This window comes from Pan troglodytes, chromosome 11, assembly GCF_028858775.2.
Source record: "Pan troglodytes isolate AG18354 chromosome 11, NHGRI_mPanTro3-v2.0_pri, whole genome shotgun sequence".
In the NCBI taxonomy this organism is placed as follows: domain Eukaryota; kingdom Metazoa; phylum Chordata; class Mammalia; order Primates; family Hominidae; genus Pan; species Pan troglodytes.
Genome location: NC_072409.2, coordinates 115435958 through 115462911, shown reverse-complemented (window position 1 = coordinate 115462911; position 26954 = coordinate 115435958). Strand labels below are relative to the sequence as shown.

Sequence of the window (26954 nt, the reverse complement as noted above, 5' to 3'; positions counted from 1 at the left end):
AGTTTCTAAAGAGGATCGCGTGGAACCCAGCAATTGATTAAGAATCTCAATGGCCCTAATCCACTGAGAATTGAACTAAGGGCTCCCCAGCAAACACAGCGCTTTCAATGGGGCCTAAAGAGAGCAAGCACTGCCGGGGGCGGCGGCGAAGGGCAGCGGGTGGTGGGACGGGCGGGGTGGGGTGGGGGGAGAGTTACTGAGCATGCGTCCCAGGGTGTTTCGGGGAGTGGGGGGGGAGAGTTACTGAGCATGCGTCCCAGGGCGTTTCGGGGAGGGGGGGGAGAGTTACTGAGCATGCGTCCGATGGCGTTTCGGGGAGTGGGGGGAGAGTTACTGAGCATGCGTCCCAGGGCGTTTCGGGGCGTCCGAGGGTGTTTCGGGGAGTGGGGGGGGGGAGTTACTGAGCCTGCGTCCCAGGGCGTTTCGGGGAGTCGGGGGAGAGTTACTGAGCATGCGTCCCAGGGTGTTTCGGGGAGTGGGGTGGGGGGAGTTACTGAGCATGCGTCCCAGGGTGTTTCGGGGAGTGGGGGGGAGAGTTACTGAGCATGCGTCCCAGGGTGTTTCGGGGAGGGGGGGGGAGAGTTACTGAGCATGCGTCCCAGGGCGTTTCGGGGAGTGGGGGGAGAGTTACTGAGCATGCGTCCCAGGGTGTTTGGGGGGGGGAGTTACTGAGCATGCGTCCCAGGGTGTTTCGGGGAGTGGGGGGAGGAGAGTTACTGAGCATGCGTCCGAGGGTGTTTCGGGGAGGGGGGGAGAGTTACTGAGCATGCGTCCCAGGGTGTTTGGGGGGGGGGAGTTACTGAGCATGCGTCCCAGGGTGTTTCGGGGAGTGGGGGGAGGAGAGTTACTGAGCATGCGTCCGAGGGTGTTTCGGGGAGTGGGGGAGAGTTACTGAGCATGCGTCCCAGGGTGTTTCGGGGCATCCGAAGCAGACGTGTTCCAGCCGATTCAGCAGCGAGTGGTTGGAAATTAGCAAAGTGAGAGGGTAACTGAGGGACTCCGGGAGGCTGAGGGTTTTTTTTCTCAAAACTGTGAAGCTCAGGGAAAGAAGTAGAACTGGGAACCAAGTGAAGTAAAATCGTGGCAAGTGGGCATAGACCTGAAATCTCCTTCGTGGGGGCCCTCCAGCTGGGAACCCAGAACGTGCAGCTCAATGTATGTTTGGAACGAATAGGTGAAAGGAAGCAGGAGGAGGAGGGAGTTCTAGCGAAGACTTCGGAGGGAAGCAACCCATCCCCTGCCACAAGAAAGCACCGCCACTCCAGTGGGAACGGACACGCGTGCACACAGCCACGAGTGAGGTTTGAAAGAGGGCCCACCCTCCATTACACCTGTGCTCCACCGTGGCCCCCAGCCAAGTTTAATCTCCCATTCGGCACTTACTTCTGGAAGCTTCTTTCCCTTTCCTTCCCACCACTCATTGGCCTTTCACCCCCTAGTTTTTTGTCTGTGTATGGGACTGTCTTCCCCCACTCCCCCTTGACTGAAGTTCCTTGAGAGCAGCAGCCCTCTTTTTATCAGGGAAGAGATTTGAAGCTCAGGACATTCTTATCCAAGTAGATGCTAGCCACCTGGGTAGTCAAGACAGGGCCCTGCACAGTTAATGTGAATCTTGTCATAATGCCAGGGTTATTGTTTTGCAAGGAGCTGGTCATAGAACACTAGATTGCATTGTCACTGGGAAATAAGCTCATTCTATTAGCTTGTTTCTCAGCTAGCTTATGTAGAAATTTGCCACAGTTGTTACTGCTGGGCACCTGCCCTGGATCTGATCATCAATTATATCATCTCTTCCATCTGATGGACTGCACCTCACCCCTTGCTTTTTCAGAGCTGGCGAAGCTGGGCCAAGGAAAGCGATAGTGCCAGCTGAGTGGAATGTGCAGGAAGGGACCGAGGAGGGGCACTATGTACTGGAGAAAAGAGATGGGGTCTCCAGGACAGGGGTGAGGACACTAGACTGAGGGCACAAAGGAAGGAAACCACAAGGAAGTAGAGTAGGGAAGTGGGGAGCATGCTGAGGAGAGAGGTCAAGAGATGGTGACCGCTTTCTGCATGCCCCAAGGAGATGGTGATGACACTCCCAAGTCCATGTGGGAATCCCTCCTTATGCGGGCCTCAGTCTGTCATCTTCCTTGGAGCAGGACCAAAGTAAATAAGATAAAGTCACAATTTCTCATCCTTCTTCACTCAACTTTTCTTTGAGGTGAGTTGGCATTTTTGTAAAAGAATGCATTCTCTGCCAGATGCGGTGGCTCACCCCTGCAATCCCAGGGTTCTGGGAGGCCAAAGTGGGAGGCTTGATTGAGGCCAGGGCTTCGAAACCTAGGCAACATAGCAAGACCTCCATCTCTGTAAAAGAAATTAGCCAGGCATGGTGGTGCATACTTGTAGTCCTAGCTACTTCGGAGGCTGAGGCGAGAGAATCATTTGCACTTAGGCATTGGAGATTACAGTGAGTTAAGCGTTCTCCTGTACTGCCATGGTAGGTGGGTGTTGCTAGCCACATGAGGATATGTGAGCCGGTCACCAGGGACTGCGGCTGACTCCCCGAGCACAAGGACAGTAAGAATAAACTTCTGATTATTCCCCTGCCCCCAACCCCAACTTCAATTAAAGAGATATACCCTTATGTGACTGACAAAAAAGAGCCCTGCTCTCCCAGAGTCACATCCCCATAGGCCAAAACACTCTTACATATAATTATTGGTGCTTCATAAATGGCTGATAAAAAAACTTTTCTATCAGGGGATACACCCTACCTTATTCACAGCCTCTTACAGAGAGCTGGCCTGCCCACAGTCTCTGTAAGGGGCAGTTGTCTCTTCTGAGTGACATTTCCCTGACCTCCCCTCAAGCCATGACTGACCAAGGAAGTCAATGTCACCACTGAGAAGCAAGGCGTAGCCTCAGACTCTGAGTTTCTAACTCTTTCCACTTTCCTAAGATGGGGTTATGCCTCATTTCTGAGATATTTCCAACCCTCTGCCATATATTCCTCTTTTTGTGAGGCCACTTGGGGAGGTGTCTGCTTCTTAGCACCAGAAAAGCTCTCTCAGGACCCAGTTGCTGACCCAGTTGCTGCAAATGCTGAAAGTAGGAAATGGAGGTCATGTGTAGGCCATAAAGATTTTCCCACTCCTCCTCTTGAATCAGGGATGGCCTTGTGAATTACTTTGGCCCATAGAATGCGGCAAAGTGATACTGTACCGGTTCTAGCCTTGGTCTTAAGCCTGCCAGCTTTTGCTTTCACTCCCTTGGAGCCCTGAGCTAGTGTAGAAAGAGATTCAGCTGCAAGGACTCGTTACACAATTTGCAGGGATTAGTGTAAAAGGAAATGCAGGTTTCCTTGTTTTAAAATTATTCCGAATTTTAAGGCGGTGACAACAGAGCCCTATACCAAGCAGGGGCTTGATCCGAGCTGGTGCAGGCATCACAGCCAGGCTTCCTGATGCACGAGTGATGCTATCTTGGATTTCTGGCCCCAATTCAGCCTCCTAATGGTCAGCATGAGAGTATGAACTACCCTAGGTGAGACCAGTAGAAGAACCCAGCTCAGATTACAAAACTATGAGCAAACAAACGGTTGTTATTCAAGTAAAGCTCACTAAAGCTCTTCATGACAAATGGGTATAGTCATGGGGGCTGCTAAGGCCTGGGTTGATATTTTATATAGCAATAGGTAACTGAAGCATGAAGAATAAGGGTTTGCAGTGAGTGGTCACCTACCATATGACAGGCCCTGTGCTGGTGCATTGCCTGTGCTAGCTCACCTGATCCTCATAACACCTTTCATAATTCCTTTCTACAGGAGAGAATACAGCAGTTTCAAGGACAAGGGATTCGTACCACTGCTCCTCACTCAGTAAATAGCAGAGACAGAATTTGAATGTGAGTCTGACTGATTCCAAAACCCATGTAATATGCCTGCATTGAAACAGAGGAAAATCCAAGGAAAGTGCACACAGCTTGGAGACTATTGGATAGGGGTCTGATGCAGTCTTTCCTAAATTTCCTCACAAATTTGCAGTTGAAGTATCAGGCAGAGAAATGATAACCAGGTGAAAGACCCCAATGGGACATCATCACATCACAGCTCTGTGATCATCAACCATAATCCCTAGAGGGTCACCTAGAGGTATCCTACAATGAGGCTTACTTGGGTTTTCTGATAGGTATAATACTGAGAAAATTTGCTATGGTTAGCTATGGGTATTCACCACTTATTTTGGTGTATATTATCCCCCAACAAACCACAGGCACCTGTGATCATCTGGGTATGTGTTCAGGAACTATCTTGCACCCAGAAAGAACAAGAATTTTTTTTTTTTTTTTTTTTTTTGAGACAGAGTCTCTCTCTGTCACCAGGCTGGAATGCAGTGGCACAATCTCAGCTCACTGCAACCTCTGCCTCCATGGTTCAAGTGATTCTCCTGCCTCAGCCTCCCGAGTAGCTGGGACTACAGGCATGTGCCACCACACCTAGCTAATTTTTGTATTTTTAGTAGAGACAGGGTTTCACCATGTTGGCCAGGTTGGTCTCGATCTCTTGACCTTGTGATCTGCCCACCTCGGCCTCCCAAAGTTCTGGGATTACAGGTGTGAGCCACTGTGCCGGCCAAGAATTAATTTCCACATTAGACTCAGCCAGAGTTAATGAAGAAGCTTTCCCTACATGATGGCACCTCACAAGAAATACTATCTATTTATAATATTCATTGGCTTTACTTGTCTTTACCAAGCCTTCCTGAGTGTCGTCAGTGGGTGAGTGAGTGTGTGGATAGGTACCTGCCTATCTGTCTGCCCATGGTGATGAACACATCACTGTAGGTCAGCAATGACATTGAATCTAAATGCTGTTGGCCGTAAGGAAAATAGTGACATTCCCTGGCTCAGAGGAAATGCTGGTAGGAAAGCCATATGGACTAGTATTTATAAGTACAAGCTCAGGGGTCAACGATGCTGAAGTTCAGTGCCTTGTCCTGTCTCTTACTAATTAGTGATATTGGACATATTGATTAATTGTATAAGTATGTTTCTCACTTATCTATAAAATGAGATGTATGAGGGCTAAATGAAATGATGCATGTGAAAAACTGAACAAGGTGCCAGGCCTAGGACAAGGGCTCAATAAATGTCAGCGATTATTTTATTTGATGAACAAAAGAAGGCAAATGTTCTTTCTTTGATGCCCCCTATCTTTTCCCTGTGTCGTTTCTCTAAAAAAGTATATGTGTGTAATTTCTATGCCTTCCCTCCACTCTCCCATTATCTACCACTTCATCATCCTCTCACTAGCCATGGCCACTTTCCCTCATTATCTTTTCTATATTTCTTCCCTCCTCCCCTGAAATGGGGTTGAGCAGGGGTAGATCAGAGGATGAGAAAACGCAGGGAGACATTGGTGGCAGGGTGACAATGGAGCGCCACAAGCTGTCTAGGCCATCTAGACTTTCCCTGAGGACACTTTGGTATCTCTGAGAATACCATTTTCTCAGGACTCCTCACACTGGGAGAAACCTTAGCAATCATCTGATGGTGTACTTGTTACAGTAGATAGGCAGACATGTGCAGTGCAGGAGAGGGCCCCCCACCCTGACCAGGAATGTCAGGTGACCATCAGGTGATGGTCACATGGTTGTTACACTGTCTCTCTCAAATAATAACTGGTTGCAGCCAGCACCAGGGAAAGGCAGTCTCCAAATAGATAGGAAAAACCTGAAAGTGACAATTAGCAGCTTCACAATAAGATCTCAGGAATTGGGCAGGTGGGCTCAAGCACGTGCACTAAGAGGCAAAGTGGCGGAGTTTAATTGGTAAATGACCTTCCTGTAGGAATGCTACGCTGGTAAGGGAAGAACGCCTCGAGAAAGCATCTGTACCATTCCAGCAAATACACTGTGCATGCTCCCCTCCCAAATGCTAGCAGGCCACTGCACATATGGAAAGCCCACCCCAAGGGAAGAATTGGGAGAAGTAACCCAAGACCCCGAAAGTATGCCAGCCTGTAAGACCGCAAGTCAAAGGTCAAACTGTGCACTTGACCTCACAAGGTGCCCACTCGGCCCTCTTCCAAATATACTCTACTTCCTTTCATTCCTGCTCTAAAGCTTTTCAATAAATTCTCACTCCTGCTTGAGGACTAAGCTCTGATCTTTTCTTATCTTCCAAATTCCTATCTAAGGGGTCTGGGGAGTTATGCCCTACAAACCAAAAATTCTCATCAGATGGGTTCTATGTAACCCTGTATATTGTGACTTTTTAGTCTGACTCTGGCGTAATATTACATGACAAGAAAATCAAAATGTTTTATCCCATAACATGCCTCTTTGGCATATTTGGAAATGGCCTGCAAAACCATCCTTTGTACGGGAAAATTTGCATCTGTAAAGAATCTCTGTTAACATAGCTAGATATTTTTCTTCCAGGCCCTCCCATCTGAAGAGATTAAGAGTCTAGCACCTTTTAAAAATTATTTATTTATTTATTTATTTTTGAAACAGAGTCTCACTCTGTTGCCCAGGCTGGAGTGTAGCGTTGCCATCTCAGCTCACTGCAACCTCTGCCTCCTGGGTTCAAGCCATTCTCCTACCTCAGCCTCCCGAGTAACTGGGATTACAGGTGCCTGCCACCATACCCGGCTAATTTTTGTATTTTTAACAGAGACAAGTTTTCGCCACATTGACCAAGCTAGTCTTGAACTCCTGGCCTCACTGTGATCCACCTGCTTCAGCACTCCAGCCTGGGCAACAAGAGCAAAACTCCGTCTCAAAAAAAAAAAAAAAGTTAGAAAACTAAACTACAAGGTCCTTAAATGCCTGCTCCGCAGTATTAGCCAAACATGAACAAGATCCCAGGTGTTAGGCTGGGCGCGGTGGCTCACGCCTGTAATCCCAGCACTTTGGGAGGCCGAGGTGGGCGGATCACCTGAGGTCAGGAGTTCAAGACCAGCCTGATCAACATAGTGAAACCCTGTCTCTACTAAAAATACAAACATTAGCTGAGCATGGTGGTGCATGCCTGTAATCCCAGCTACTCGCGAGGCTGAGGCAAGAGAATCGCTTGAACCCGGGAGGCAGAGGTTGCAGTGGGCCGAGATCACGCCATGCACTCCAGCCTGGGCAATGGAACAAAAGACTCCATCTCAAAAAAAAAAAAAAAAAAAAAAAAAAAATCCCAGGTGTTCTGGATTCCCATCCAAAAGAAAAGGGGAAACCAAACCCCCTGCTTCCATCTCACCCGGGATCTCCTGTCTTCACAAAGCACTTTACTGTCTTTCCTGCCCAGCTGTTGAAATATCAAACTGTACCAAGATTTTGGCCATGATGGACTCTGTTCTCTGCACACTAAGATATTTATCTTCCTGGTCATCAGTAGAAATATTAATAAATAATATTGGTTGCCATTTATTGAGCAGTGTGTTAAACATCCATATTATTTAATGGATGTTTTTCTAGCTGTGTTTTAAAGTTTTAAAGTTGCAGCATTTGAATGAATGAATGACTTCTGAGCCAAAGTGAGAAAAAGCAGACAAGACACAAATGAGTTTTCTAAACTATTTTTCTCCCCGAAATTAGCTCTGCTGCTTTGCACAAGTCTCCTTTCCTAAGATCCCACTTCTCATCTGTTCAATGGGGATATGAACATCTACAAGTTTATGGTAAACTTTAAAAGCACATTTGTCTGATACTAAGAGCCAATAAACAATCGTTACTGTCATTACCCCAGTTGGCAATTTGGGCAGGGCTTGACAGGGAGTTTGGGTGACAGGCGATAAAGTAAAGGACATTATGGAAAGTCTGAAAGAATGTAATAAGGATAATATATTTTAAATGTATTTTTCTCTTTTATATTTTGTGAATGACTTTTCCCCTAGTTAGCCTAAGGTGATTCTTATGACTCAGGGAGGTTTGAGATTGTTACAGCAGGAATGCAAATAGAAAAAAAAAAAAAAAGATCTAGCTTTTGATTTCCAAATTTGAGTTCCTAGAATAACTGTCTTTAAAATTCAGAGGTTAGAGATAAAGAAAAGGATTTTCTAGATTCCTATCACTTCCATTAAAATACCGAGGGTCAGAACAATGAACCTGAATTCTAAAGCTATTGGTAGAGAGAAATGACCTTTGATGTAAGAGGTGTCCCTACTGCCCAGAAAAGATGGGGTGTTTTTCCTTTCCAAACCAAGGGAATGTCAGGGGAAGAAAAGATAGAGATTAAAGGGGAAAAGTGAGTTTTGTGTATCTTTGCTTCTCCATTCAGGGCTGATATCACAAGTAGTAGATAAATTGAAAGAAAGGAATCCCAAAAGAAGAAAAAGACTGTGTTCTGCTCCTCACTTAAAACTCAGTAAAAGGGACCCCCACCAAGTGGTCCATGCCAATATGTAACACAGAAAGGAAAACCAACAGCATGGGCCTCTTGGCTTGGAGGAAGCCAAAGTGCACATTTCTTCAGTCATACTACATCTGGGTTCATCTAGCCACCTCTGCCATGCTGCCCAAGTTCAACCCCAATGAGATCAGTCATATACCTGCCAGGTGCCCTGGTGGAAAACTGGGTACCATGTCTGCCCTAGCCCTTAAGATCAACCCTCTGGACCTGTCTCCAAAATAAGTTGGTGATGACATTCCCAAGGCCACAGGTCACCAGAAGAGTCAAAGGATTACAATGAAACTGACCATTCAGAACAGACAGGCTCAGACTGAGGTGGTACTTTCTGCCTCTGCCGTGAGCATCAAAGCCCTCAAGGAACCAGAGACAGAAAGAAGCAAAACAATCAAGCACAGTGGAAATGCCATTTTTCATGACACTGTCAAGATTGCATGACAGATGCAGCACCAATCCTTAGTCACGGAACTCTCTGGGACCCGTAAAGAGATCTTGGAGACTGCCCAGTCTATGAGCTCCAATGTTGATGGGCGCCAGCCTCCAGACATCATAGATGACATCAAATCAACAGTGGTGCAAGTAAATATCCAGCTAGCTATGAGCTACGAAGGAAAAAATTTCAATAAAGGATCATTTGACAACTAAAAATAAAAACACAGCATGGTTATGACATAGGGTCTGCATGAGTGCCTTTGTGCCTCCTTGAAAAAGCCAGTTTCCCCATGCACAGATGTCAGTAGTACAAGTCAACCAGGTATCCAGAGACATTGCTAAAAAATGTCAATACCAAATCTAATCACAGCATAAGGACCAGTGTATACAAATCTAAAGCCCACTTTCTCCTGCTCACTCCTAAAGCTCACTTTCTCACAACACTGCCACCCCAATATACCAAGAAACCATCTAGAAAGGAGGGCAGACAATAGCCACTTACCTTTAAAAACAAAACCAAACTCTTTACACCAAAACTTCTTCCATATCCAAAGAGTCTAAAATACAGTTAGTGATGAATGTGGATGTGGAGCCAATGAGTAAGATTTGATCAGTTACAGAAAACAAGTGAAGCCACATTTACTTTGCACAACCAAATGTAGTTTGCTAAGTTTTTGACCCCATTATATGAAGAAGACAAATCATCCATAACTCTACCACGCTAAACATCCATTACTTTTTTTTTTTTTTTTTTGAGAGTTTCGCTTTGTGGTCCAGCCTGGGGCACAGTGGTGCAATCTTGGCTCACTGCAACCTTCGCCTCCTGGGTTTAAGCAATTCTCATGTTCAGCCTCCTGAGTAGCTGGGATTACAGCCACCCATAGATTTTTAAAATACTTCTCTTTCACTTGTCTTGCATAGGCATGATTATTGCAAATAACTGCAATGCATATCAGTCACAGTTTTATATCATGCTCTTTGTAAAATTCATCAAAATTCCTTTTCCATGCTGCTGTGTGTTCTTCCTGGTTACCAATGTTAACAGACACATAAGCTATTAGTCAAAACTCTTGTCATTGCAAGTATCATAAAGCCAATTCCAACTCAACTGAAGAAAATGGGTATTTAATGGAAGAACACTGGAGTTGCTCATTGACCTACAAGAACCACGCAGCCCTGGGGGCCTAAATGCAGGGGACAGGGGCTTGAAGTCACCAGAGTTCTTCACTGCTCATTCTTCCTACAGACATCTCCACATAAATGTATTAGGCATTTAGCCATGTTAGGTCATTTTCATTAGCCACATTTTCCAAATGGGGAAGGAGGGACTAAGGGAGTTACATGACTCACTGCAGGTGATTCAGCTGCTAAATGGCATTGATTTGAAAACCAGCATCTTGATTCAGATTGGTGGATCCATACAAATTGCAAGGGACAAAACTTTTCAAAAATATGTAAGAAGAGTCACATAGGATAAGAATATATTTGATTTTTGTGAGGACTACAGCTGAAGGAGAAGAGAAACATGCAAATGGGCTTCCATTTCCCACACTAGGGCAGCTTCTGTCATCTCAGAATGCCCACCTGGCATCTTCCTGACCCTTGGCTCGCCCACAAGGAAGTTCATGGCAATATTGTTTTCAGAAGCCAATATTCTCCTGTCTCTACTTGCAAGAAAATAACTGGGCCCCCCAGTAAGTATAATTGGTGCGAACAGTGATTTATTATACGCCCAGTTCTGCAGATGGCCTTTCATATGGAAATGATTTTTCCTGAAAACAGAAAAATATGGGTTTTTTCCCTTCTCAGCAGGTTATAACAGGTTTACAATCCACTGCATCAAAACTAGCATCAAAAACTTTAACGGAGTTCCCTTAAAACAGAAACACAAAAAACACGTTCCATCTGGTAAATAATTGCCGGAGTTGCATTCCTGTGCATTCAGGCACAAGCTAACTGCTGTACAGCATAAAGCTGTGAAAATGTCTAGGCTTAATGGGGAAACATGAGATAAGATCTACTTAGGTCTATCATATACTCAAATTGCAACCTTCTGGGATGCTGGTTCATGCCAGACTCAAATCACCCATAATCTGATGAGCTAGACAGATGTGTAAGATTATTCCAGGATATCTGAAAATCTCACATGTGAGTACAAAAGGCTAGGTGGACACGTGCAGCCCTTATTCTATGTGAATGAAGGGGAATGTTTACCAAGAAGGTCATTTTCAGATGACCATAGTTGAAGAACAAAGTCAAATGTGGTTCTAAGTGACATGTCCTCTGCCTAAATAACAGATGAGAAAGTATATCTAAAAAGGCTTATATCATCCTGTGATGGAATACTTAAGAATGGGGAAAGCATTTAGCAGTAAAAAGTAAGTTACCAAAAGGATTTAATGTAGTTAGTATGTAGCAGGTTAATTTCAGTAGATGACTCTAAGTTATGATTTTCATCCAGAAAGAATTATTTTAGTCAGCTTTCCACCAGTGGAACATACTTCCTCCTAAGCTCCCTGCCTCTGAAAGCATAGGCAGGGGAGCCATGTATTACAGATGTTGTGGGGAAGATCTACACATTTGGAAAGCTGAAGATCTGCAAATTAGGGATGACACTCAAATTCCTTAAGGGGTTGGGCAGATAAATTGTGTAAAATGGTAAGGCATTAGAAAGTGGACCAAACTGCAGAGGACTGGAGAGGCACAGCCCACCTAAAGACATTCAAATTTGATACAGATGCTTCTTGGCTTACCATGGGGCTACTGTGTCCCAATAAACCCATCTAAGTAAAAAAATGCATTTAGTACACCTAACCTATCAAACATCACAGCCTAGCCTAGCCTACCTTACACATGCTCAGAACACTTACATTAGCCTACAATTGGGCTACATCATCTAACACAATGCCTATTTTATAATAAAGTGTAGAATATCTCATGTAATTTATTGAATACTGGACTGGAAGTGAAAAACAGAATTATTACACGGTACTTGAAGTATAGTTTCTGCTGAATGTGTATGGCTTTCACGCTATCATAAAGTTGAGTAATGATAAGTCAAACCATTGTTAAGTTGGAGACTATCTGTATTTAAAAACAAAACAAAACAAAACAAAACCCAAAAACAAAAATAGACTGGTCTGGCCAAATAGACCACTTTGGAAGGATTTGGCCTATGGATCAAGAGGATATTTGCCGCTCCTGGACTAGCAAATCCTTAAGCCTTCTTTGCCTGCTGAGTTCTGTGATGTGTATAAAAATAATGCACTTTTATCTAATAAGAGCCAAACACATTAACCTCTGTGGTAGGAGAAAGTGGAGTTGAACAGAAGTATTGAATGTGGTCTCCATCCTCAGAAAACTCAAAAATACTTTAAAATAAGATACGTCCATACAAAGACAGCCAACAGTGGCGGGCAAAAAGCTTATGACGGCTCATTAGGAAGCATTTCTAACTTTGATCTAGATGGGTTCAGAAAGAGCCACAGAATAGGCAAGGCTTGAGTGGGGCTTAAAAGAACAAATAGGTCTGACATAGTGGCTCACACCTCGATCTCTACTCGGGAGCATCATTTGAGCCCAGGAGGTTGAGGCTGCAGTGAGCTATGATCACACCACTGCACTCCAGCCTGGGTGACAAAGCAAGACCCTGTCTCTAAAAAAAAAAAAATAAAGGATGAACATTCAGCTAAATGGAGAGTGTATAGGAGGATAGAGTTGTTAGGTAGTAATAGGACAAACAAGAAGCCCAGGGGCGAGGAGGAGGGTCATGCTTGGATCCTTCTGAACCTCTCAACTTCTTCCTCAGATCCTAAAATTGGCTTCCTGTCACCTATTCTGTTCTGAGCCTCCTCCTCAGCCTCTGGACCTCTCCCTTCTTATGAACTAAAAGGTTTCTTAGGGTCACAGTTCCCACAGCTGGGCCCTACCACCTGCAGTCAGAGCCCTTAGCGCTCCCCTTGTATTCGCCTGGTCCATATCCCAGCCTCACTGCCTGTTTGCAGACTTGTCAACACAGTCATTGGGCTACCTCTTGGACAATCACCCTTGATGCTAAATCACCCAAGCAAATTAATTGAATTTTCAAGTGACGAGGGTAATCCTAAGCACTTAATGGTCAGAAGTGAGGGGGCACAAACTATTTTTGGATTCGAATTTGTCTTTATTATGTGGTGTACACCTTTGTTGGGGTACTAAGTGCCATCAGTAAATAGCTAGCAGCAATTGGTGGCTTACAACATGCCAGAATCTGTGCTGAGCCCAGTGCATGCATGCCCTCCCTTGCCAACTCAACCTCCAAAATGGGGCACAATATTTTCCCCTCTCTCGAGATGGGTAAACTGAGGCTCAGGGGTTAAATAACACATGCAAAGTCATACAACTAACAGGGGCATGGATTCAAACCCAAGTCTTCTGTCTCCAAAAACTGACTACAATCACATGTGGTTGACGGTTATCACTGCATGTGATTGTACCATTCATATGGATGTGTAAATGCACACTCAATGGCACAGAATCACCTGCTGGCCTATCATCGGATGTAAGCAGCTGCCATCTCCCAAACAATACACTCATTTGATGTATGAATTTGTATCGCTGACTCTTCAGACACAGTAGTCCTCCCTTATCCAAGGTCCAAATATATGAAACAGAAAATTCCAGAAATAAACAATTCATAAATTTCAAGTTGTCCGTGTTCTGAATAGCATGATGAAATCTTAGCCATCCTGCTCTGCCTGCCGGGGTGTGAATCATCTTTTTGTCCAGCGTATTCACACTATAGAGGCTCCCTGCCTGTTAATCACATAGTAGATCTGTTGGTTATCAGGTCAACTGTCGCAGCATCACAGTGCTTGCGTCCAAGTAACCCTTATTTTACTTAATAATGGCCCAAAGAGTAATGAGGTCAGAATATTGTTTTATTATATTATAAGTTGTTATCCTTTATTGTACCAAATTTATAAGTGAAACTTTATCATAGATATGTATGTATAGGAAAAAAAAATAGTATATAGAGGGTTCAGTACAATCCATGGTTTTGGGCATCCTCTGGGGTCTTGGAACATACCCCCTGTGGATTAGAGGGGAGTATGATAATGCAGCATTCTCACCACATTTGAATCATCTGGGGGCACTAATAAAAAAGCACTGATGCCTTAGCTTCAATCCCCAGAGATTTAGATTGAATTGGTTTTGGTTTGAATCAAACATTGGAATGCTAGAGGAGCTTCCCAGATGATCCTAATGTGTAGAGAACATAGGCAGTGAATAGTGGCTAGGAGTGAGGGCTTGGGGTCTGATTTCTGTTATCATAGGCCAGCTATGACACACCTATGAGTCTTAGTTTTCTCATCTATAAAATGGGAACTACAGAACTGTGTACTTTATAGCACTGATGCAAGGGTTAAGTTAGATGGAAACAATGGAATGCAAAAATGGTAAGGTTCCTGGTGCCATCCCTAAAAGCCTCATTGATCCATAATGAAATGGAAGTTTATAGTCTCTTAGGCAAACACCCATTGGTTACATGAGAAAATGTATTCTCCTGGCTTTCTACTCAGACTTTCTGACACCTCAGGGTAGAGGAGAGGGCTGGACAGGCACTCTTGACAACCTGCTAGCTCTTTCAGAGATGTAAATGCAAAGGCCTTTCAGAGCTAGACAGCTGACATACAGATGTGAAGTAACTGGGATAAGCTATCAGGGCTATTTAAAAAAAGGGAGACAGAGCGAGCAGGTATGATTTGAAGAGAAGATACCCCATAAAAGGCCTTAAAGTTCATTAAAAATAATAATTACTACCAACAAAGTGCTAGCCAAACAAATCCGTCTGTCCCCACATGCAGCAGGTAGGGTGCCAGTTTGCACCATGAGTAGTTCACACCTTCAGCTTTAGAGATTCAGGTCAGTGGCTCCTCCCTGCTTCTGCACTTGTGAGCTGAGGGCAGCTACTTCCCCTTCCATTGGAAGCCAGGGGGTTTCAAGGACGTGTCGGTGACTATGAAGGGGCTTGCAGATGACAGCCAGATTTGTTAAAGGCAGACAAGCAGTTATTTGTTTAAAAGTTCCCACCTTACAGAGGGCCCATCTCTGTTTCAGGCTAGCTGTGTGGCCTTACCTAACTTCTCTGAACCATTGCTCACATGTAAAACATGGAAAAAATTATCCACTTCTCAGGGATGTTGTGAAGATTAAAAGAACAAGAGATGTAGAGTGCTCAGCACAGTGCCTCTGCTCTGGGAAGCACTCCAGATGTGTCTGCTTTTGTTGTGATTTTGCCATTCTTCAACAAAGTTAAAAGAGCCTCAAGCACTGTAAGCATTGTTTCTCCCCTTGCCCTGGAAAATTATTTAAATGACATGGTTCATTCTAATACATTATCTCATCCCTCCTTTGAAGCCACAGTCAAAAGCACTGACAAACAAGTTTGAGAGAGATAAGGAGAGGCGAGATAAAAGATATAAAGTGACCAAAAAAAAAAAAAGGTAGATAATTTGTTCCTTGTCTGTTCTCAAGGATCACAGGTCTGGTGGCTTGCTGAATGGGGTACGGAGAGGTAACACAGTACACCTCCCACATCTGTGGCCTGCAATGGCCCCAGTGAGCACTGGGCAGCACCCAGGCAGAGAGAAGGGCTTTCTGGATTTCTCTGGGGATAGTTACTCTCAGTGTTTCCAAGAATAAGAATCCAGCATGGGATTCATCCCACCTTCATTGCATTTTGCTTTGCTTTGACATCTGCCATGGAGAATGCAAAAAAAAAAAAAAAAAAAAGTTAGGCCTCATAAGACATAAATGTGTCCATGCTTTGGCCTATCCAGGCCCAGATTTGAGTTCAGAGAGGCCCTGGAAGCCTGGACTAGGCCTAGACCAACTTTGGTTCTTGGGCTTTAAGAAACAGCATTCATTCACCTGATTTTCAACTGGGGAACCACCCTCCACCCTCACTGTCAGTCACTGTGCTTTGGATGAAACTGACTTTATCCCTGTCTTCAGGTAGTGGGTGTGATATTCAGGCCTGGCCAATCAGAGCATCACATTCCTCTGATCCAGTGATAGATAGTGACCCATTGAGAAATGGGCATGTGAACCCCTCAGAGTCAGAGTGATACAAGGAAATTGTTTTTAAGGGCTTTGTTGAGGTATAATTTACATACCATAAAATTCACCCATTTAAAGTATACAATTCAATGATTTTTAGTAAATTTTCAAAGTAACCACAAAAATCTGGTTTTTGAATATTTCTATAATCACAAAAAGATCTCTTGTGCCATTTGTAGGTACAAGGAAACTTTAGCAGAGTTATTGAGGAAAATTCACATGTTCCTTTTGTCTGGGTCTGTTTGCAATAATGATTACAAGAGCCTGGATCTACATGGAACCTGAGAATAAAGCAAAAGCTGCTTAGTAAAGAGATAGGCTGGGCACAGTGGTTCACGCCTGTAATCCCAACACTTTGAGAGGCCGAGGCGGGCAGATCACTTCAGGTCAGGAGTTGGAGACCAGCCCGGCCAACATGGTGAAACCTCATCTCTACTAAAAATACAAATTAGCTGGATGTGGTGGCGCATGCCTGTAATCCCAGCTACTCGGGAGGCTGAGGCAGGAGAATCGCTTGAACCTGGGAGGCGGAGGCTGCAGTGAGCCAAGATCGTGTCACTACACTCCAGCCTGGGTGACAGAGCGAGAATTGTCTCAAAAAAAAAGAAAAGAAAAAGAGAGAGAGAGATGTAGAGAAGCTGAGTCCGGAGGTCCCTGGTTGAGGCTCTGATCAAGCTGAACCTGAAGTCAGAGCTTCCCCTAGACTTCTTCAGTTCCATGAGCTGAGAAGTTTCCCGTTGTCTTTAGCCAGTTTGATTTGTGTTTTCCGTCTCTTGCAATGGGATGAATCTCGCCTGACTCCAAAAATTTTTGACCAGACTCTAAAGATTAGAACTGGAACCTTTATTAATTGAATATCAGACAGGAAAGCAAATCTCCAGATCTGCTGTAATCAAAGGATTATTTTACATATGATCATAGATGCCATTTTACAAATGAGGATTCAGCCCTGCAAAAGTCAATTGCTTAACCAGGATACATAGGAGAAACTGGAGAAGTCCTTGTAACTCTGAATTTGATTTTGTAACCTGATTTTGAATTTGTAACCCTGAATTTGATCCTGTCTTTCCTCTTGAAGAAATCATCATCATCATCATCATCATCGCCATTACCTCTTACAAAATGTTTACTATGTGTCAGACCTATGCTGAGTATGTACTGTGTAAATATTAACTCATTTAATCTTCACAACTGCCTTATGGGGTAGGTATTATTATTATTCTCATTTTACGGATGAGGAAACTGAAGTCTGTAGAGGTCACATAACTTCTCCAAGGTTATATAGCCTGTGAGTAGCAGAGGCAGGATTTGGATGCAGGCACACTGGCTGCAGAGGCCACACTCTTAATCTGTGCACTGTCCTGCCTTTTATAAATAAAAATTAATCTAACATAAGCTTGTAATCAGTGTTCCAGTGGTCTTTCAGCTGGAGATACTACCTTTTTCTGAACTTATATTTCCGTCATAAAAAAATAAAAAGCAAAAACCTCAAATATTTTGTGTATTTTAAGACTTCAATTATATAAACAATTTTTATCTGATTTCAAGTAGTCATAAACTTCTGTGCTTCTTACAACTTTGTTCTGCTCTTCTAAACACAGTAAAAGTAAAGTTTAATCATGGCAAAAGTCTAATTTTTATGTCTTCTTGCAGTAAAAAACTAGATGACTGCTCTGCTTTATTGATATTTAATATGATATGGTAATGATATTTAATGTAATTTAATATGAAATTTTACATTTTATATCAGCCAACTGACAAAAAAGTAAGACCTGGAAGTTATTTTTATGTAGAAGAAAGATATGCTGAATTTTAGGAAATTCAGCCAGTGGATATATACAAGATGGTTGAGGAGGGGAGCTGCAGGCACGGAGAACAGCTTAGAAGGCTGTTCCTGCAAATACAGACAGTTGCCAACTTACAATGGTTTGGCTTACGGTTTTTCAAATTTATGATGGTGTGAAAGCCATACGTGTTCAGTAGAAACCACACTGCAAGTACCCCATAACCATTCTGTTTTTCACTTTCAGTGCAGAATTCAATAAATTACATGAGAAATTCGAACTTTATTATAAAATAGGTTTGTGATGATGATTCTGCCCAACTGTAGGCTAAGGGAAATGTTCTGAGCGATTTAAGGTAGGCTAGGCTAAGCTATGGTGTTTGGTAGGTTAGATGTAAGTGCATTTTCAACTCACAATGTTTTCCATTTACAGTGGGTTCATTGGGATGTCATAACCTCATCGTAAGTTGGGTATCAGTACCTCAAATATATTTGTTTAGTATAGGGAGTCTGTACAAGTTACTTGGGATTGACTTGGCTCCTGGGGCAACAGAACTTTGTTCTAAGTTCTAATGCCATTGTTAAAATCAATGAGTTATCAACAGGGCACTAGACATAATTGAGAAGCTGCCCTCTTGGGAGGGGTAGATAACTAGAAAAACAGCAGCATGAAGTGTGGATTGGAGTACTTAATGGTGGCACCTGGGCAAATTATTCTAGGCATGTCTGCACAGACCTCAAATGATGGAGGTGGGTTAGAGTTCGGCTTCCCAAATCCTCTGTCAGTGATCTCTTATTGCAGAAGGCAGCCTGGTACCCATAAGAGTCTAAGACACAGCTTCAGCAGCCCTTTCCAGTTTTCTATTTAAAATTCTTGTGGAATTTGTGTTTCACTCCCTAAGAAAGCATATGTCTGCCTTCGGGATATGTGAAAATTTGACAAGAAGTAAACACCTTCCCTGTTCAACATAGGCCCCACCTTCCCAAGCTCTCATTTCTAGGTTTCTTGTTCTTTGGTCCATATTCATTGTATGAGGAGATGGTCAACATGGCTACTAACTCCACATGAACTCAGTATTAACTGGTTAATCTACTCCATGAATCCCTACAAATACGGGAGCATGTTGGGGTATGGTTCTTGGGTAATGTGTATGCATTTTGATTGAGGCTGAGGTTTTTGCTGCAATCAGTGGTCTAGCCTCACAATATCCAGTGTGGTGGGAATGTGTGGCTCAAAGAGGACAGGAGGATGGAGCTTCTGGAGAAGGAAAGGCTTTGGAGCCAGCAGGGATATTCGAGTCTAACAAGTAACCGCAAGTTTCTTCCACTTTTGTGTTCAACACTTTGTTGCTCATTCATGCTGGAAAAGAAGACAAGAAACAAGCCAAAATTTTCATTCATCCTCAGATTGTCTTATTCTAACTTGGAGACAAAATCTGGATTTGAACCTTGTTTCTGCCATTTATGAGTTGTTTGAACTCGAACACATCAACTAATCTCAATTACCTCAACTGCAAAGGAGCAGTTATGATAACATCCTTCCTGTCTCATTCACAGGGTTACTGGGGGAATGAATCAGTCAATGTAATCAAAATGCTGCATGCAGGCAGTGTAAACTGTGACTGTCTTGTAAGAGTCAAGTGTCAATAATGACTGTCACTTTCATTTGGGGTCAGGATTCACTCTTACTGCTGCCTGTTATGTACAATCTCAAGCAGTGTTGTTTATTATTATTCTAAGAATAGCATAGCTTTTGGGTCTGTATTTTACAAACCAAATATTGTAATTTTAGGGATAATGGAATATTAGGGGCATAATGGGGAAAGTTCAAAAATTATGGTCAGTGGAGAGATAGTTAAAAAGAAAGTACTGGAATAGAAGTTAGGAGACTTCACCTAGTACCTCAGTGATCTGGAGTCATCATGGCACCACGCTGGGCCTCAGTTTCCTCGATCTGTAAAATGAGGATGCTTGATCCATTGTTTCTTAACTAGGAGGAGTTTTGGAATCACCTGGAAAATCCCCAAAGGTAGAATTTTTGTTTTGTTTCTTGCTGTGTTTCCAAGGCCTGGAAAAGTACTTGGTGTGGGGAAGCTACTCAATAAATACACATATATTTTATGAATGAATAAACTTTTTCAAAATTCATAGGCCTGGTTCCACTCTGAAATCCTCATGCAGTTTGGGGTAGAGCCTACATGTGTATTTTGGAAAGGCCTTTCTGATCATTTTGCCAAGTGCCCCTGGCTAATTAATAACCACCAAGAACCACTAAACTCAACAATCTCCAAGGTCCCTTCACATGCAGTTGCCACATTTAGCAAACAAAAATGCAGAGCATCCAGCCAAATTTGAATTTCAGATAAACAATGAATAATTTTTTAGTGTAAGTATAGGTCATGCAGTATTTGGTTGTTGCAACTTAAATAAACATAACCAGATAAGACTTCTGCTTAGACTGATAGTTTGGGCCAGAGAGTGGCACCTTGAAACTGGCCCAGATTTGAAAATCAGACAGAGATAGTCTTGGTTTGAGTCTCTGCCCTGATCTTAGCAGATTGCTTAACTTCACTGGGCTCCACAACTACAGTGTCTACCCTGTAGAGTTGGTGAAAGTATTAGAGATAATAGAGGTAAGATGCCCAGCACTTAGCAGGCATTTAATAAAGCTTAGCTATTATTACTATTTTTTATCTGCTCCATGGGGTTTGAAGAAAAATAATAGTATCAATGAGACTGTTATTGGCAATACTGTTTACTCGTAAATTGGCACTTGAAATAACCAAGATTATAGTTAACAGTTCTAGGTAGAGCTTGGCAAAGGTAGATTGAATGCTGACCTTGTATTAAACAATACCTCTATGTCTGGGGGAACAAAACCGTACTAAGTACAGATCATCCAGAATAAATAAAGGAAGGAAGTACTTTCATTTCATTCATTATGAAATGTCATTTGCTTAACTGACTTTTTTGACGTTAAAGATAAATATTTGTTCAGGTTTTATAGGGTCACTCTATGGGGAAATAGGCTATTACTTGGCCAGCGGAAATACTTCAATCCTGACCAGATTTTTCTGACTTCTAAGTTAAAGGCATCTTCTTCTTCTAGAGTTTTAGTTGTTTCCAGACATTTTAAATACATCTCCACTGGTTAAACAAATAGACAGGCACAGCAGTTCACACCTATAATCCCAGTACTTTGGGAGGCCAAAAAAGGTGGGAGGATTGCTTGAGCTCTGGAGTTCAAGACCATCCTGGGCAACAAAGTGATACTTCATCCCTACTAAAATTAAAAGAAAAAAAAAAAGCCAGGCACGGTGGTGCACACCTGTTGTCCCAGCTAGCTGGGAGCTGAGGTGGAAGAATTGCTTAAGCCCAGGAGGTTGAAGCTGCAGTGAGCCATGATTGTGCTACTGCACTCCAGCCTGAGAACAGAGCAAGACCTTGTCTCAAACTAATAATAATAACAATAGACAAACATAGCAGTAAACATAAAATGTTCATTTAAAAAATTATCTCCAGAAAGATCTATTTGGACAAAATCTTTAGATAATTTCATTATCAAATTTAAAAAGAGATGGCTGGAAAATAAATTGACAAAGTTTCAACTGAGCAACTCTGATATTGGCAAAAATACTTTAAGCTCCCTATGTTTACTTCATTGCTCATTCAACACATATTTATTGTTGAGCACATATTATATACCAGACAGTGTGGTAAGTGCCAGGGACTATGAGTAAACAGAACAAAATTCTTGCTCTTGTGGAGCTTATATTCTGACACAGGAAAATAAATATAAACATAATAAATGAATTAATTAGAATATAGATGGCAATAAGTGCTACGAAAAAAGATGAGGAGAACAAAGATGAGACTATGTGAAGGGCCAGAGTGGCTTTTTTTTTTTTTTTTTTTTTTTTGAGACAGGGTCTCATTCTGTTGCCTGGGCTGGAGTGCAGTGGTACAACCATGGCTCACTGCAGCCTCAAACTCTTGGGTTCAAGGGATCCTCCTGCCTCAGACTCCCAAGCACCTAGGACCACAGGCATGTGTTACCATGCCCCATCTAATTTTTAAACATTTTGTAGAGATGTGGTCTTGCCATGTTTTCCAGGCTGGTCTTGAGCTCTTGGGCTCAAGTAATCCTCCTGCCTCGGCCTCCCAAAGTGCTGGAATTACACATGTAAACCACTGTGCCCACTCCTGGAGTGCATTTTTTTTTTTTTGAGACAGTCTTGCTCTGTCACCAGGCTGGTGTGCAGTGGCATGATCTCAGCTCACTGCAACCTCTGCCTCCCGGGTTCAAGCAATTCTCCTGCCTCAGCCTCCCGAGTAGCTGGGACTACAGGTGTGCATCACCACGCCCAGCTAATTTTTGTATTTTTTAGTAGAGATGGGATTTCACCATGTTGCCCAGGATGCTCTCGATCTCTTGACCTCGTGATCCACCCTCCTCGGCCCCCCAAAGTGCTGGGATTACAGGTGTGAGCCACTGTGCCCAGCCTGGAGTGCAATTTTAAATAGCATGGTGATAGTGGGCCTCTCTGGGGAGGTGATGTTTGTGGATAGGAGAGAAAGAAGGAGCATGCTGATTTGGGGCGAGAAAAGGGAAACGTCAAACACAAATCACCTAAAGCAGGAGTGATATGGTTTGGCTGTGTCCCCACCCAAATCTCATCTTGAATTATAACTCCTACAATTCCCACATTTCGTGGAAGGAGCCCGGTGGGAGGTAATCACATCATGGGAGTGGGTCTTTCCCATGCTGTTCCTGTGATAGTGATTAAGTCTCACAAGATCTGATGGTTTTAAAAATGGGAGTTTCCCTACACAAGCTCTCTCTTTGCCTGGTGCCATCCAAGTAAGACGTGACTTGCTTCTCCTTGCCTTCCGCCATGATTTTGAGGCCTCCCCAGCTACATGGAACTGTAAGTCTATTGAACTTCTTTCTTTTGTAAATTACCCAATCTTGGGTATGTCTTTATCAACAGCGTGAAAACAGACTAATGCAAGGAACATACCTGGAGTGTTCCAGGAACAGCCAGGAGGCAACGTGGCTGGACAGGAGACAGGGAAGAGGAGAGTAGTAGGAGAAAAGACAGAGTCATTATTGTCATCATAATTGTGACAGAACTCCACAAACCTAACTTCCAGTTTTGAGTCTTAGTTTATTTACTCTGTGACTGTAGGGAAATCCTTAACTGCTTAAATAGAATGATAGTACTTAACTTGCAAAGCATCGATAGTTAGAGATTTATTTCACAAAACTGACTAGAGAGAATCAGTATAGCTTAGCCATGCTGTCGGTACTTACGTGGGTAGCTCTGGGTTTATATGCTGATTTACTTACTAGATGTGTGTCCTTGGGCAGGTTACTTAAACCTCTCTGTGCTTCAAGTTTCCTTTCTGTAAAATGAGGCAACTAATAAATGCATCCTTTAGAGCTGTTGAGGGTTGCCTGGACAACTGTGAGGCTGTCTGTGAGAGACAGTCTCACATCACATGCTTAACATAGTGATTGGCATATAGAAAGTACTAAGTAAATATCGTTATTTATTATTATTTGAAAAGTTTAAGATTAAATATTTTGAAATATGCATTTAAACGTATATTTGAAATATATATTTAATAACCAAAACGTGCTTTTGAGAAAAAATATCTTATTGTTATTAATAGTTGTGGTGGCCAGGTGCGGTGTCATATGCCTGTAATCCCAGCACTTTGGGAGGCCGAGGCGGGCGGATCACCTGAGGTCGGGAGTTCGAGACCAGCCTGACCAACATGGAGAAATCCCGTCTCTACTAAAAATACAAAATTAGCCGGGCGTGGTGACCCTTAGCTGTAATCCCAGCTACTCGGGAGGCTGAGGCAGGAGAATCACTTGAACTCAGGAGGCAGAGGTTGCGGTGAGCTGAGATCGTGCCATTGCACTCCAGCCTGGGTGGGCAACAAGAACAAAACTCCGTCTTAAAAAAAAAAAAGAAAGAAAGAAAAGAAAAACAGCTGTGGCCTGGTGGCCGGCCTCCCTGTCTCTGAATATTCACATCCTTGTACAGTCCCTTCCCATATTGTACCAGGGTTGGTTTGTGCGACCATAGAATATGGCAGACGTGATGGTATGTCACTTCTGAGATTCGGTTATAAAAGACGTTGCAGCTACCATCTTGGTCATTCTTCTTGTCTTTCTCTATCCCCACTTGCTCTGGAGAAAACCAGCTGCCATGTCATGGGACAGTTCACGTGACAAACCTTTTGCCAGCAGCCATGTGAGCTGCCGAGCCTCCTTAGAAGCGCCAAGAAGCCTTCTCAGAAGTGGATCCACCAGCCCTGGTCAAGGTTTCAAATGACAGAAGCCCCCAGTGACATTCTGATTGCAACCTTCTCAGAGACTGTGAGCCAGAACCATCCAGTGAAGCAGCTCACTGGATGGTTCTCAGGAACTATGTGAAATGATAAACATTTATAGTCTCATGCTGCTAGTTTTGGGGTAATTTGCTTTTTTTTTTTTTTTTTGGAGATGGAGTCTAGCTCTGTCACCCAGACTGGAGTGCAGTGGGGTGATCTCGGCTCACTGCAACCTCTACCTCCCAGGCTCAAGCAATTCTCCTGCCTCAGCCTCCCATGTAGCTGGGATTACAGCTAGACACCACCACGCCTGGCTGATTTTTGTATTTTAGTAGAGACAGGGTTTCACCATGTCGGCAAGGCTGGTCTTGAACTCCTGACCTCAGGTGATCTGCCCACCTCAGCCTCCCAAAATGCTGGGATTACAGGCATGAGCCACCGCGCCTGGCCGGCAATTTATGTAGCAATAAATACTCATAGTTTACATACATTTTTTTTCTTTTGAGATGGAGTCTTGCTTTGTTGCCCAGGCTGGTGTGCAATGGTGCGATCTTTGCTCACCACAACTTACACCTCCCAGGTTCAAGCGATTCTCCTGCCTCAGCCTCCTGAGTAGCTGGGATTACAGGTGTGCACCACCATGCCCCACTAATTTTTGTATTTTTAGTAGAGATGGGGTTTCACTATGTTAGCCAGGCTGGTCTAGAACTCCTGACCTCGTGATCCGCCTGCCTTGACCTCCCAAAGTGCTGGGATTACAGGCATGAGCCACCGCACCCAGCAATACATTTTAAGTTTTCATAAACTTTTGAATATAAAGAATTTATTGGGCTCAAGCCCAATTCTATCATTTTTGATCTTTAAAGATCTTCACTGATCCTTGGTAATTTACAAGCATTCATTTTTTATATAATTGTTATCAGTGTATACATCCTACTTCATATCTGATTTTTCCTCTTAGAATTATTTCATGTGTACCAATAGAGTACAAGATTCTTAGCATCTATACTGACTGTATAGAATTCTCCCCTGTTACTGTGTAACTACGCTACCTCCAATAGTCCCTTTTGTACCTGGTTTGGTCTGTGTGATGATAGAATATAGCAGAAGCAATGGTATATCACTTCTGAGATTAGATTATAAAAGGCATTGTGCTACCATCTTGGTCATTCTAACTTTCTCTATCTCCCCACTTGCTCTGGGGGAAACCAGCTGCCATGTCATGGGCAGCACTATGGAGCAATACACATGACAAGCCTTTTGCCAACAACCATGTGAGTTGCTGAGTCTCCTTAGAAGAGCCAAGAAGCCTTCTCAGAAGTGGATCTATACTGGCTGTATAGCATCCTGCCCTGTTACTGTATGTCACACCACCTCAAACAGTCCCTTTTGTTGGAATTTAAATTCCAGTTTTTCAAAATAATAACTGGCACAATAAAAATAGTGCAAATTAGCTGGGCAGTGTACTGAAAGTTAAATAGATCAGCTCTCTTAGGTACATAAAACACAGATAACACAGAAGGGGCAAGTCCTCTTAAAGTACATAGACCGTGAACAAATATTGAACACATGCATTTGTTAAATAAGTGAGCAAATACAAGGCTAACCTAAGACAGCAAGTGCAAAGTAACTAGGTGAACTTACTTGTTTAGATAATAACTTTCTAGAATTCTGTGTGTTTCCTAGAGAAATACAGGAATGACAGCGGACAATAAAGCTTTGGAAAAATCCTGTGAGTAATTGCCTTGGCTCCAAGTATCAAAGCAGAATTTCAGAGAAGGCCCTCCTGCACTAGTCATTGTCCCCAGACTATGAGTTTCTGCCTCCTTCTCTTTCAGCATTCTCCTCCCCTCCTCTGCTGTCCTTCATCAGACTCTACAATCATGGCTAGAAGAAAAAAGTTGACTTAACCGTTCTTTGTTGAAATTTGGGACTGTGTTAGAGATACCAGGTCTCAATCAAATACAGCCTTCAATAAAAGACTCTTACGTAACCAGATCCTATGAGCAGGGAGCCGTCATGCCTCCAACTTAGTTTCTTCAGATTGGCTGGTTTTGGTGCTCAACTGTTGACTTTACCCACCTTCCTGACAAAGTGTTGAGGACCACTAGGTAAGCATGCTATCTTCAACGTTTAAAAAAAAATCATGATTGAAGGCAGCTGCACTTCATATATCAAGGAGCATTGAATATAACTAACTCTAAAACTTCATCAGGTCATGAGGTTTTCTTGACATCAGTGTATTTGGCTTCAGCTGTGATAATCATGTGGTGCAGTCTCTTTTCCTCCCCGCAGTGCCCTGCCTGCCTTGGAAGACTCCCTCCACCCCACCCCAGCCCCATTCAGCTTCGTTCAGAAAAACCTTCATTTTTATCTCCCATTAAAGTTTGTTTGATGAAAAGGCTCTGAGGCTCAAATGACAGCTCAGTTGTTTGAAACCTACTGGGTTAGAGAATGGTGCTATAAGGTTAAGATCAAAAGGTCACCAGGTCAGGGTTTCCTTGCTGAGGGAGAAAAGCTTCAGTGACAGTGACTCAGTGTAAAGTTATCATCACTAGCATAATTAAACACACACACACACACACACCACAATGCATACACTGTCCCAGCTGGAAGGGGTCAGGGTGGACTTCTGGCTCTGGCCTCCAGCAACCTGGGTTCAAATTCTGCCTCTACCACTTGGCACTGTGGCTTCTTGCAGCTATTTGAACCTCTGTGAGCCCCCTTCTTCTTGTCTGCAAACTGTAGATAATAATCATGACTACCTTACAGGAGAAGTAAATTGGTTCAGAGAACACACTTAACTACAGTGCCAAGCATGGAAGTAAGCTCTCAATAAGAATTATTGATTATTAAAATTATATTCTTGGCCAAGTGCAATGACTCACGCATGTAATCCCAGTAC

The 26954-nt window shown here is 43.3% G+C and overlaps 1 long non-coding RNA gene across 4 annotated transcripts; it reads left to right on the top strand.

The window, feature by feature from the left end:
• Nucleotides 1-1307: 1307 nt before the first annotated feature.
• LOC107976596 (uncharacterized) lies at nucleotides 1308-26501 on the top strand. 4 transcript variants are annotated; one of them, XR_001720639.4, is made up of 4 exons: nucleotides 1308-2206; nucleotides 3812-3891; nucleotides 7578-7660; nucleotides 8260-15578. It is a non-coding gene; the product is annotated as an uncharacterized LOC107976596 (long non-coding RNA). The 4 variants fall into 4 exon arrangements; XR_010148787.1 differs by lacking the exons at nucleotides 7578-7660; nucleotides 8260-15578 and adding an exon at nucleotides 25888-26501; XR_010148786.1 differs by lacking the exon at nucleotides 8260-15578 and having other exon boundaries at nucleotides 7578-7722.
• Nucleotides 26502-26954: the final 453 nt, after the last annotated feature.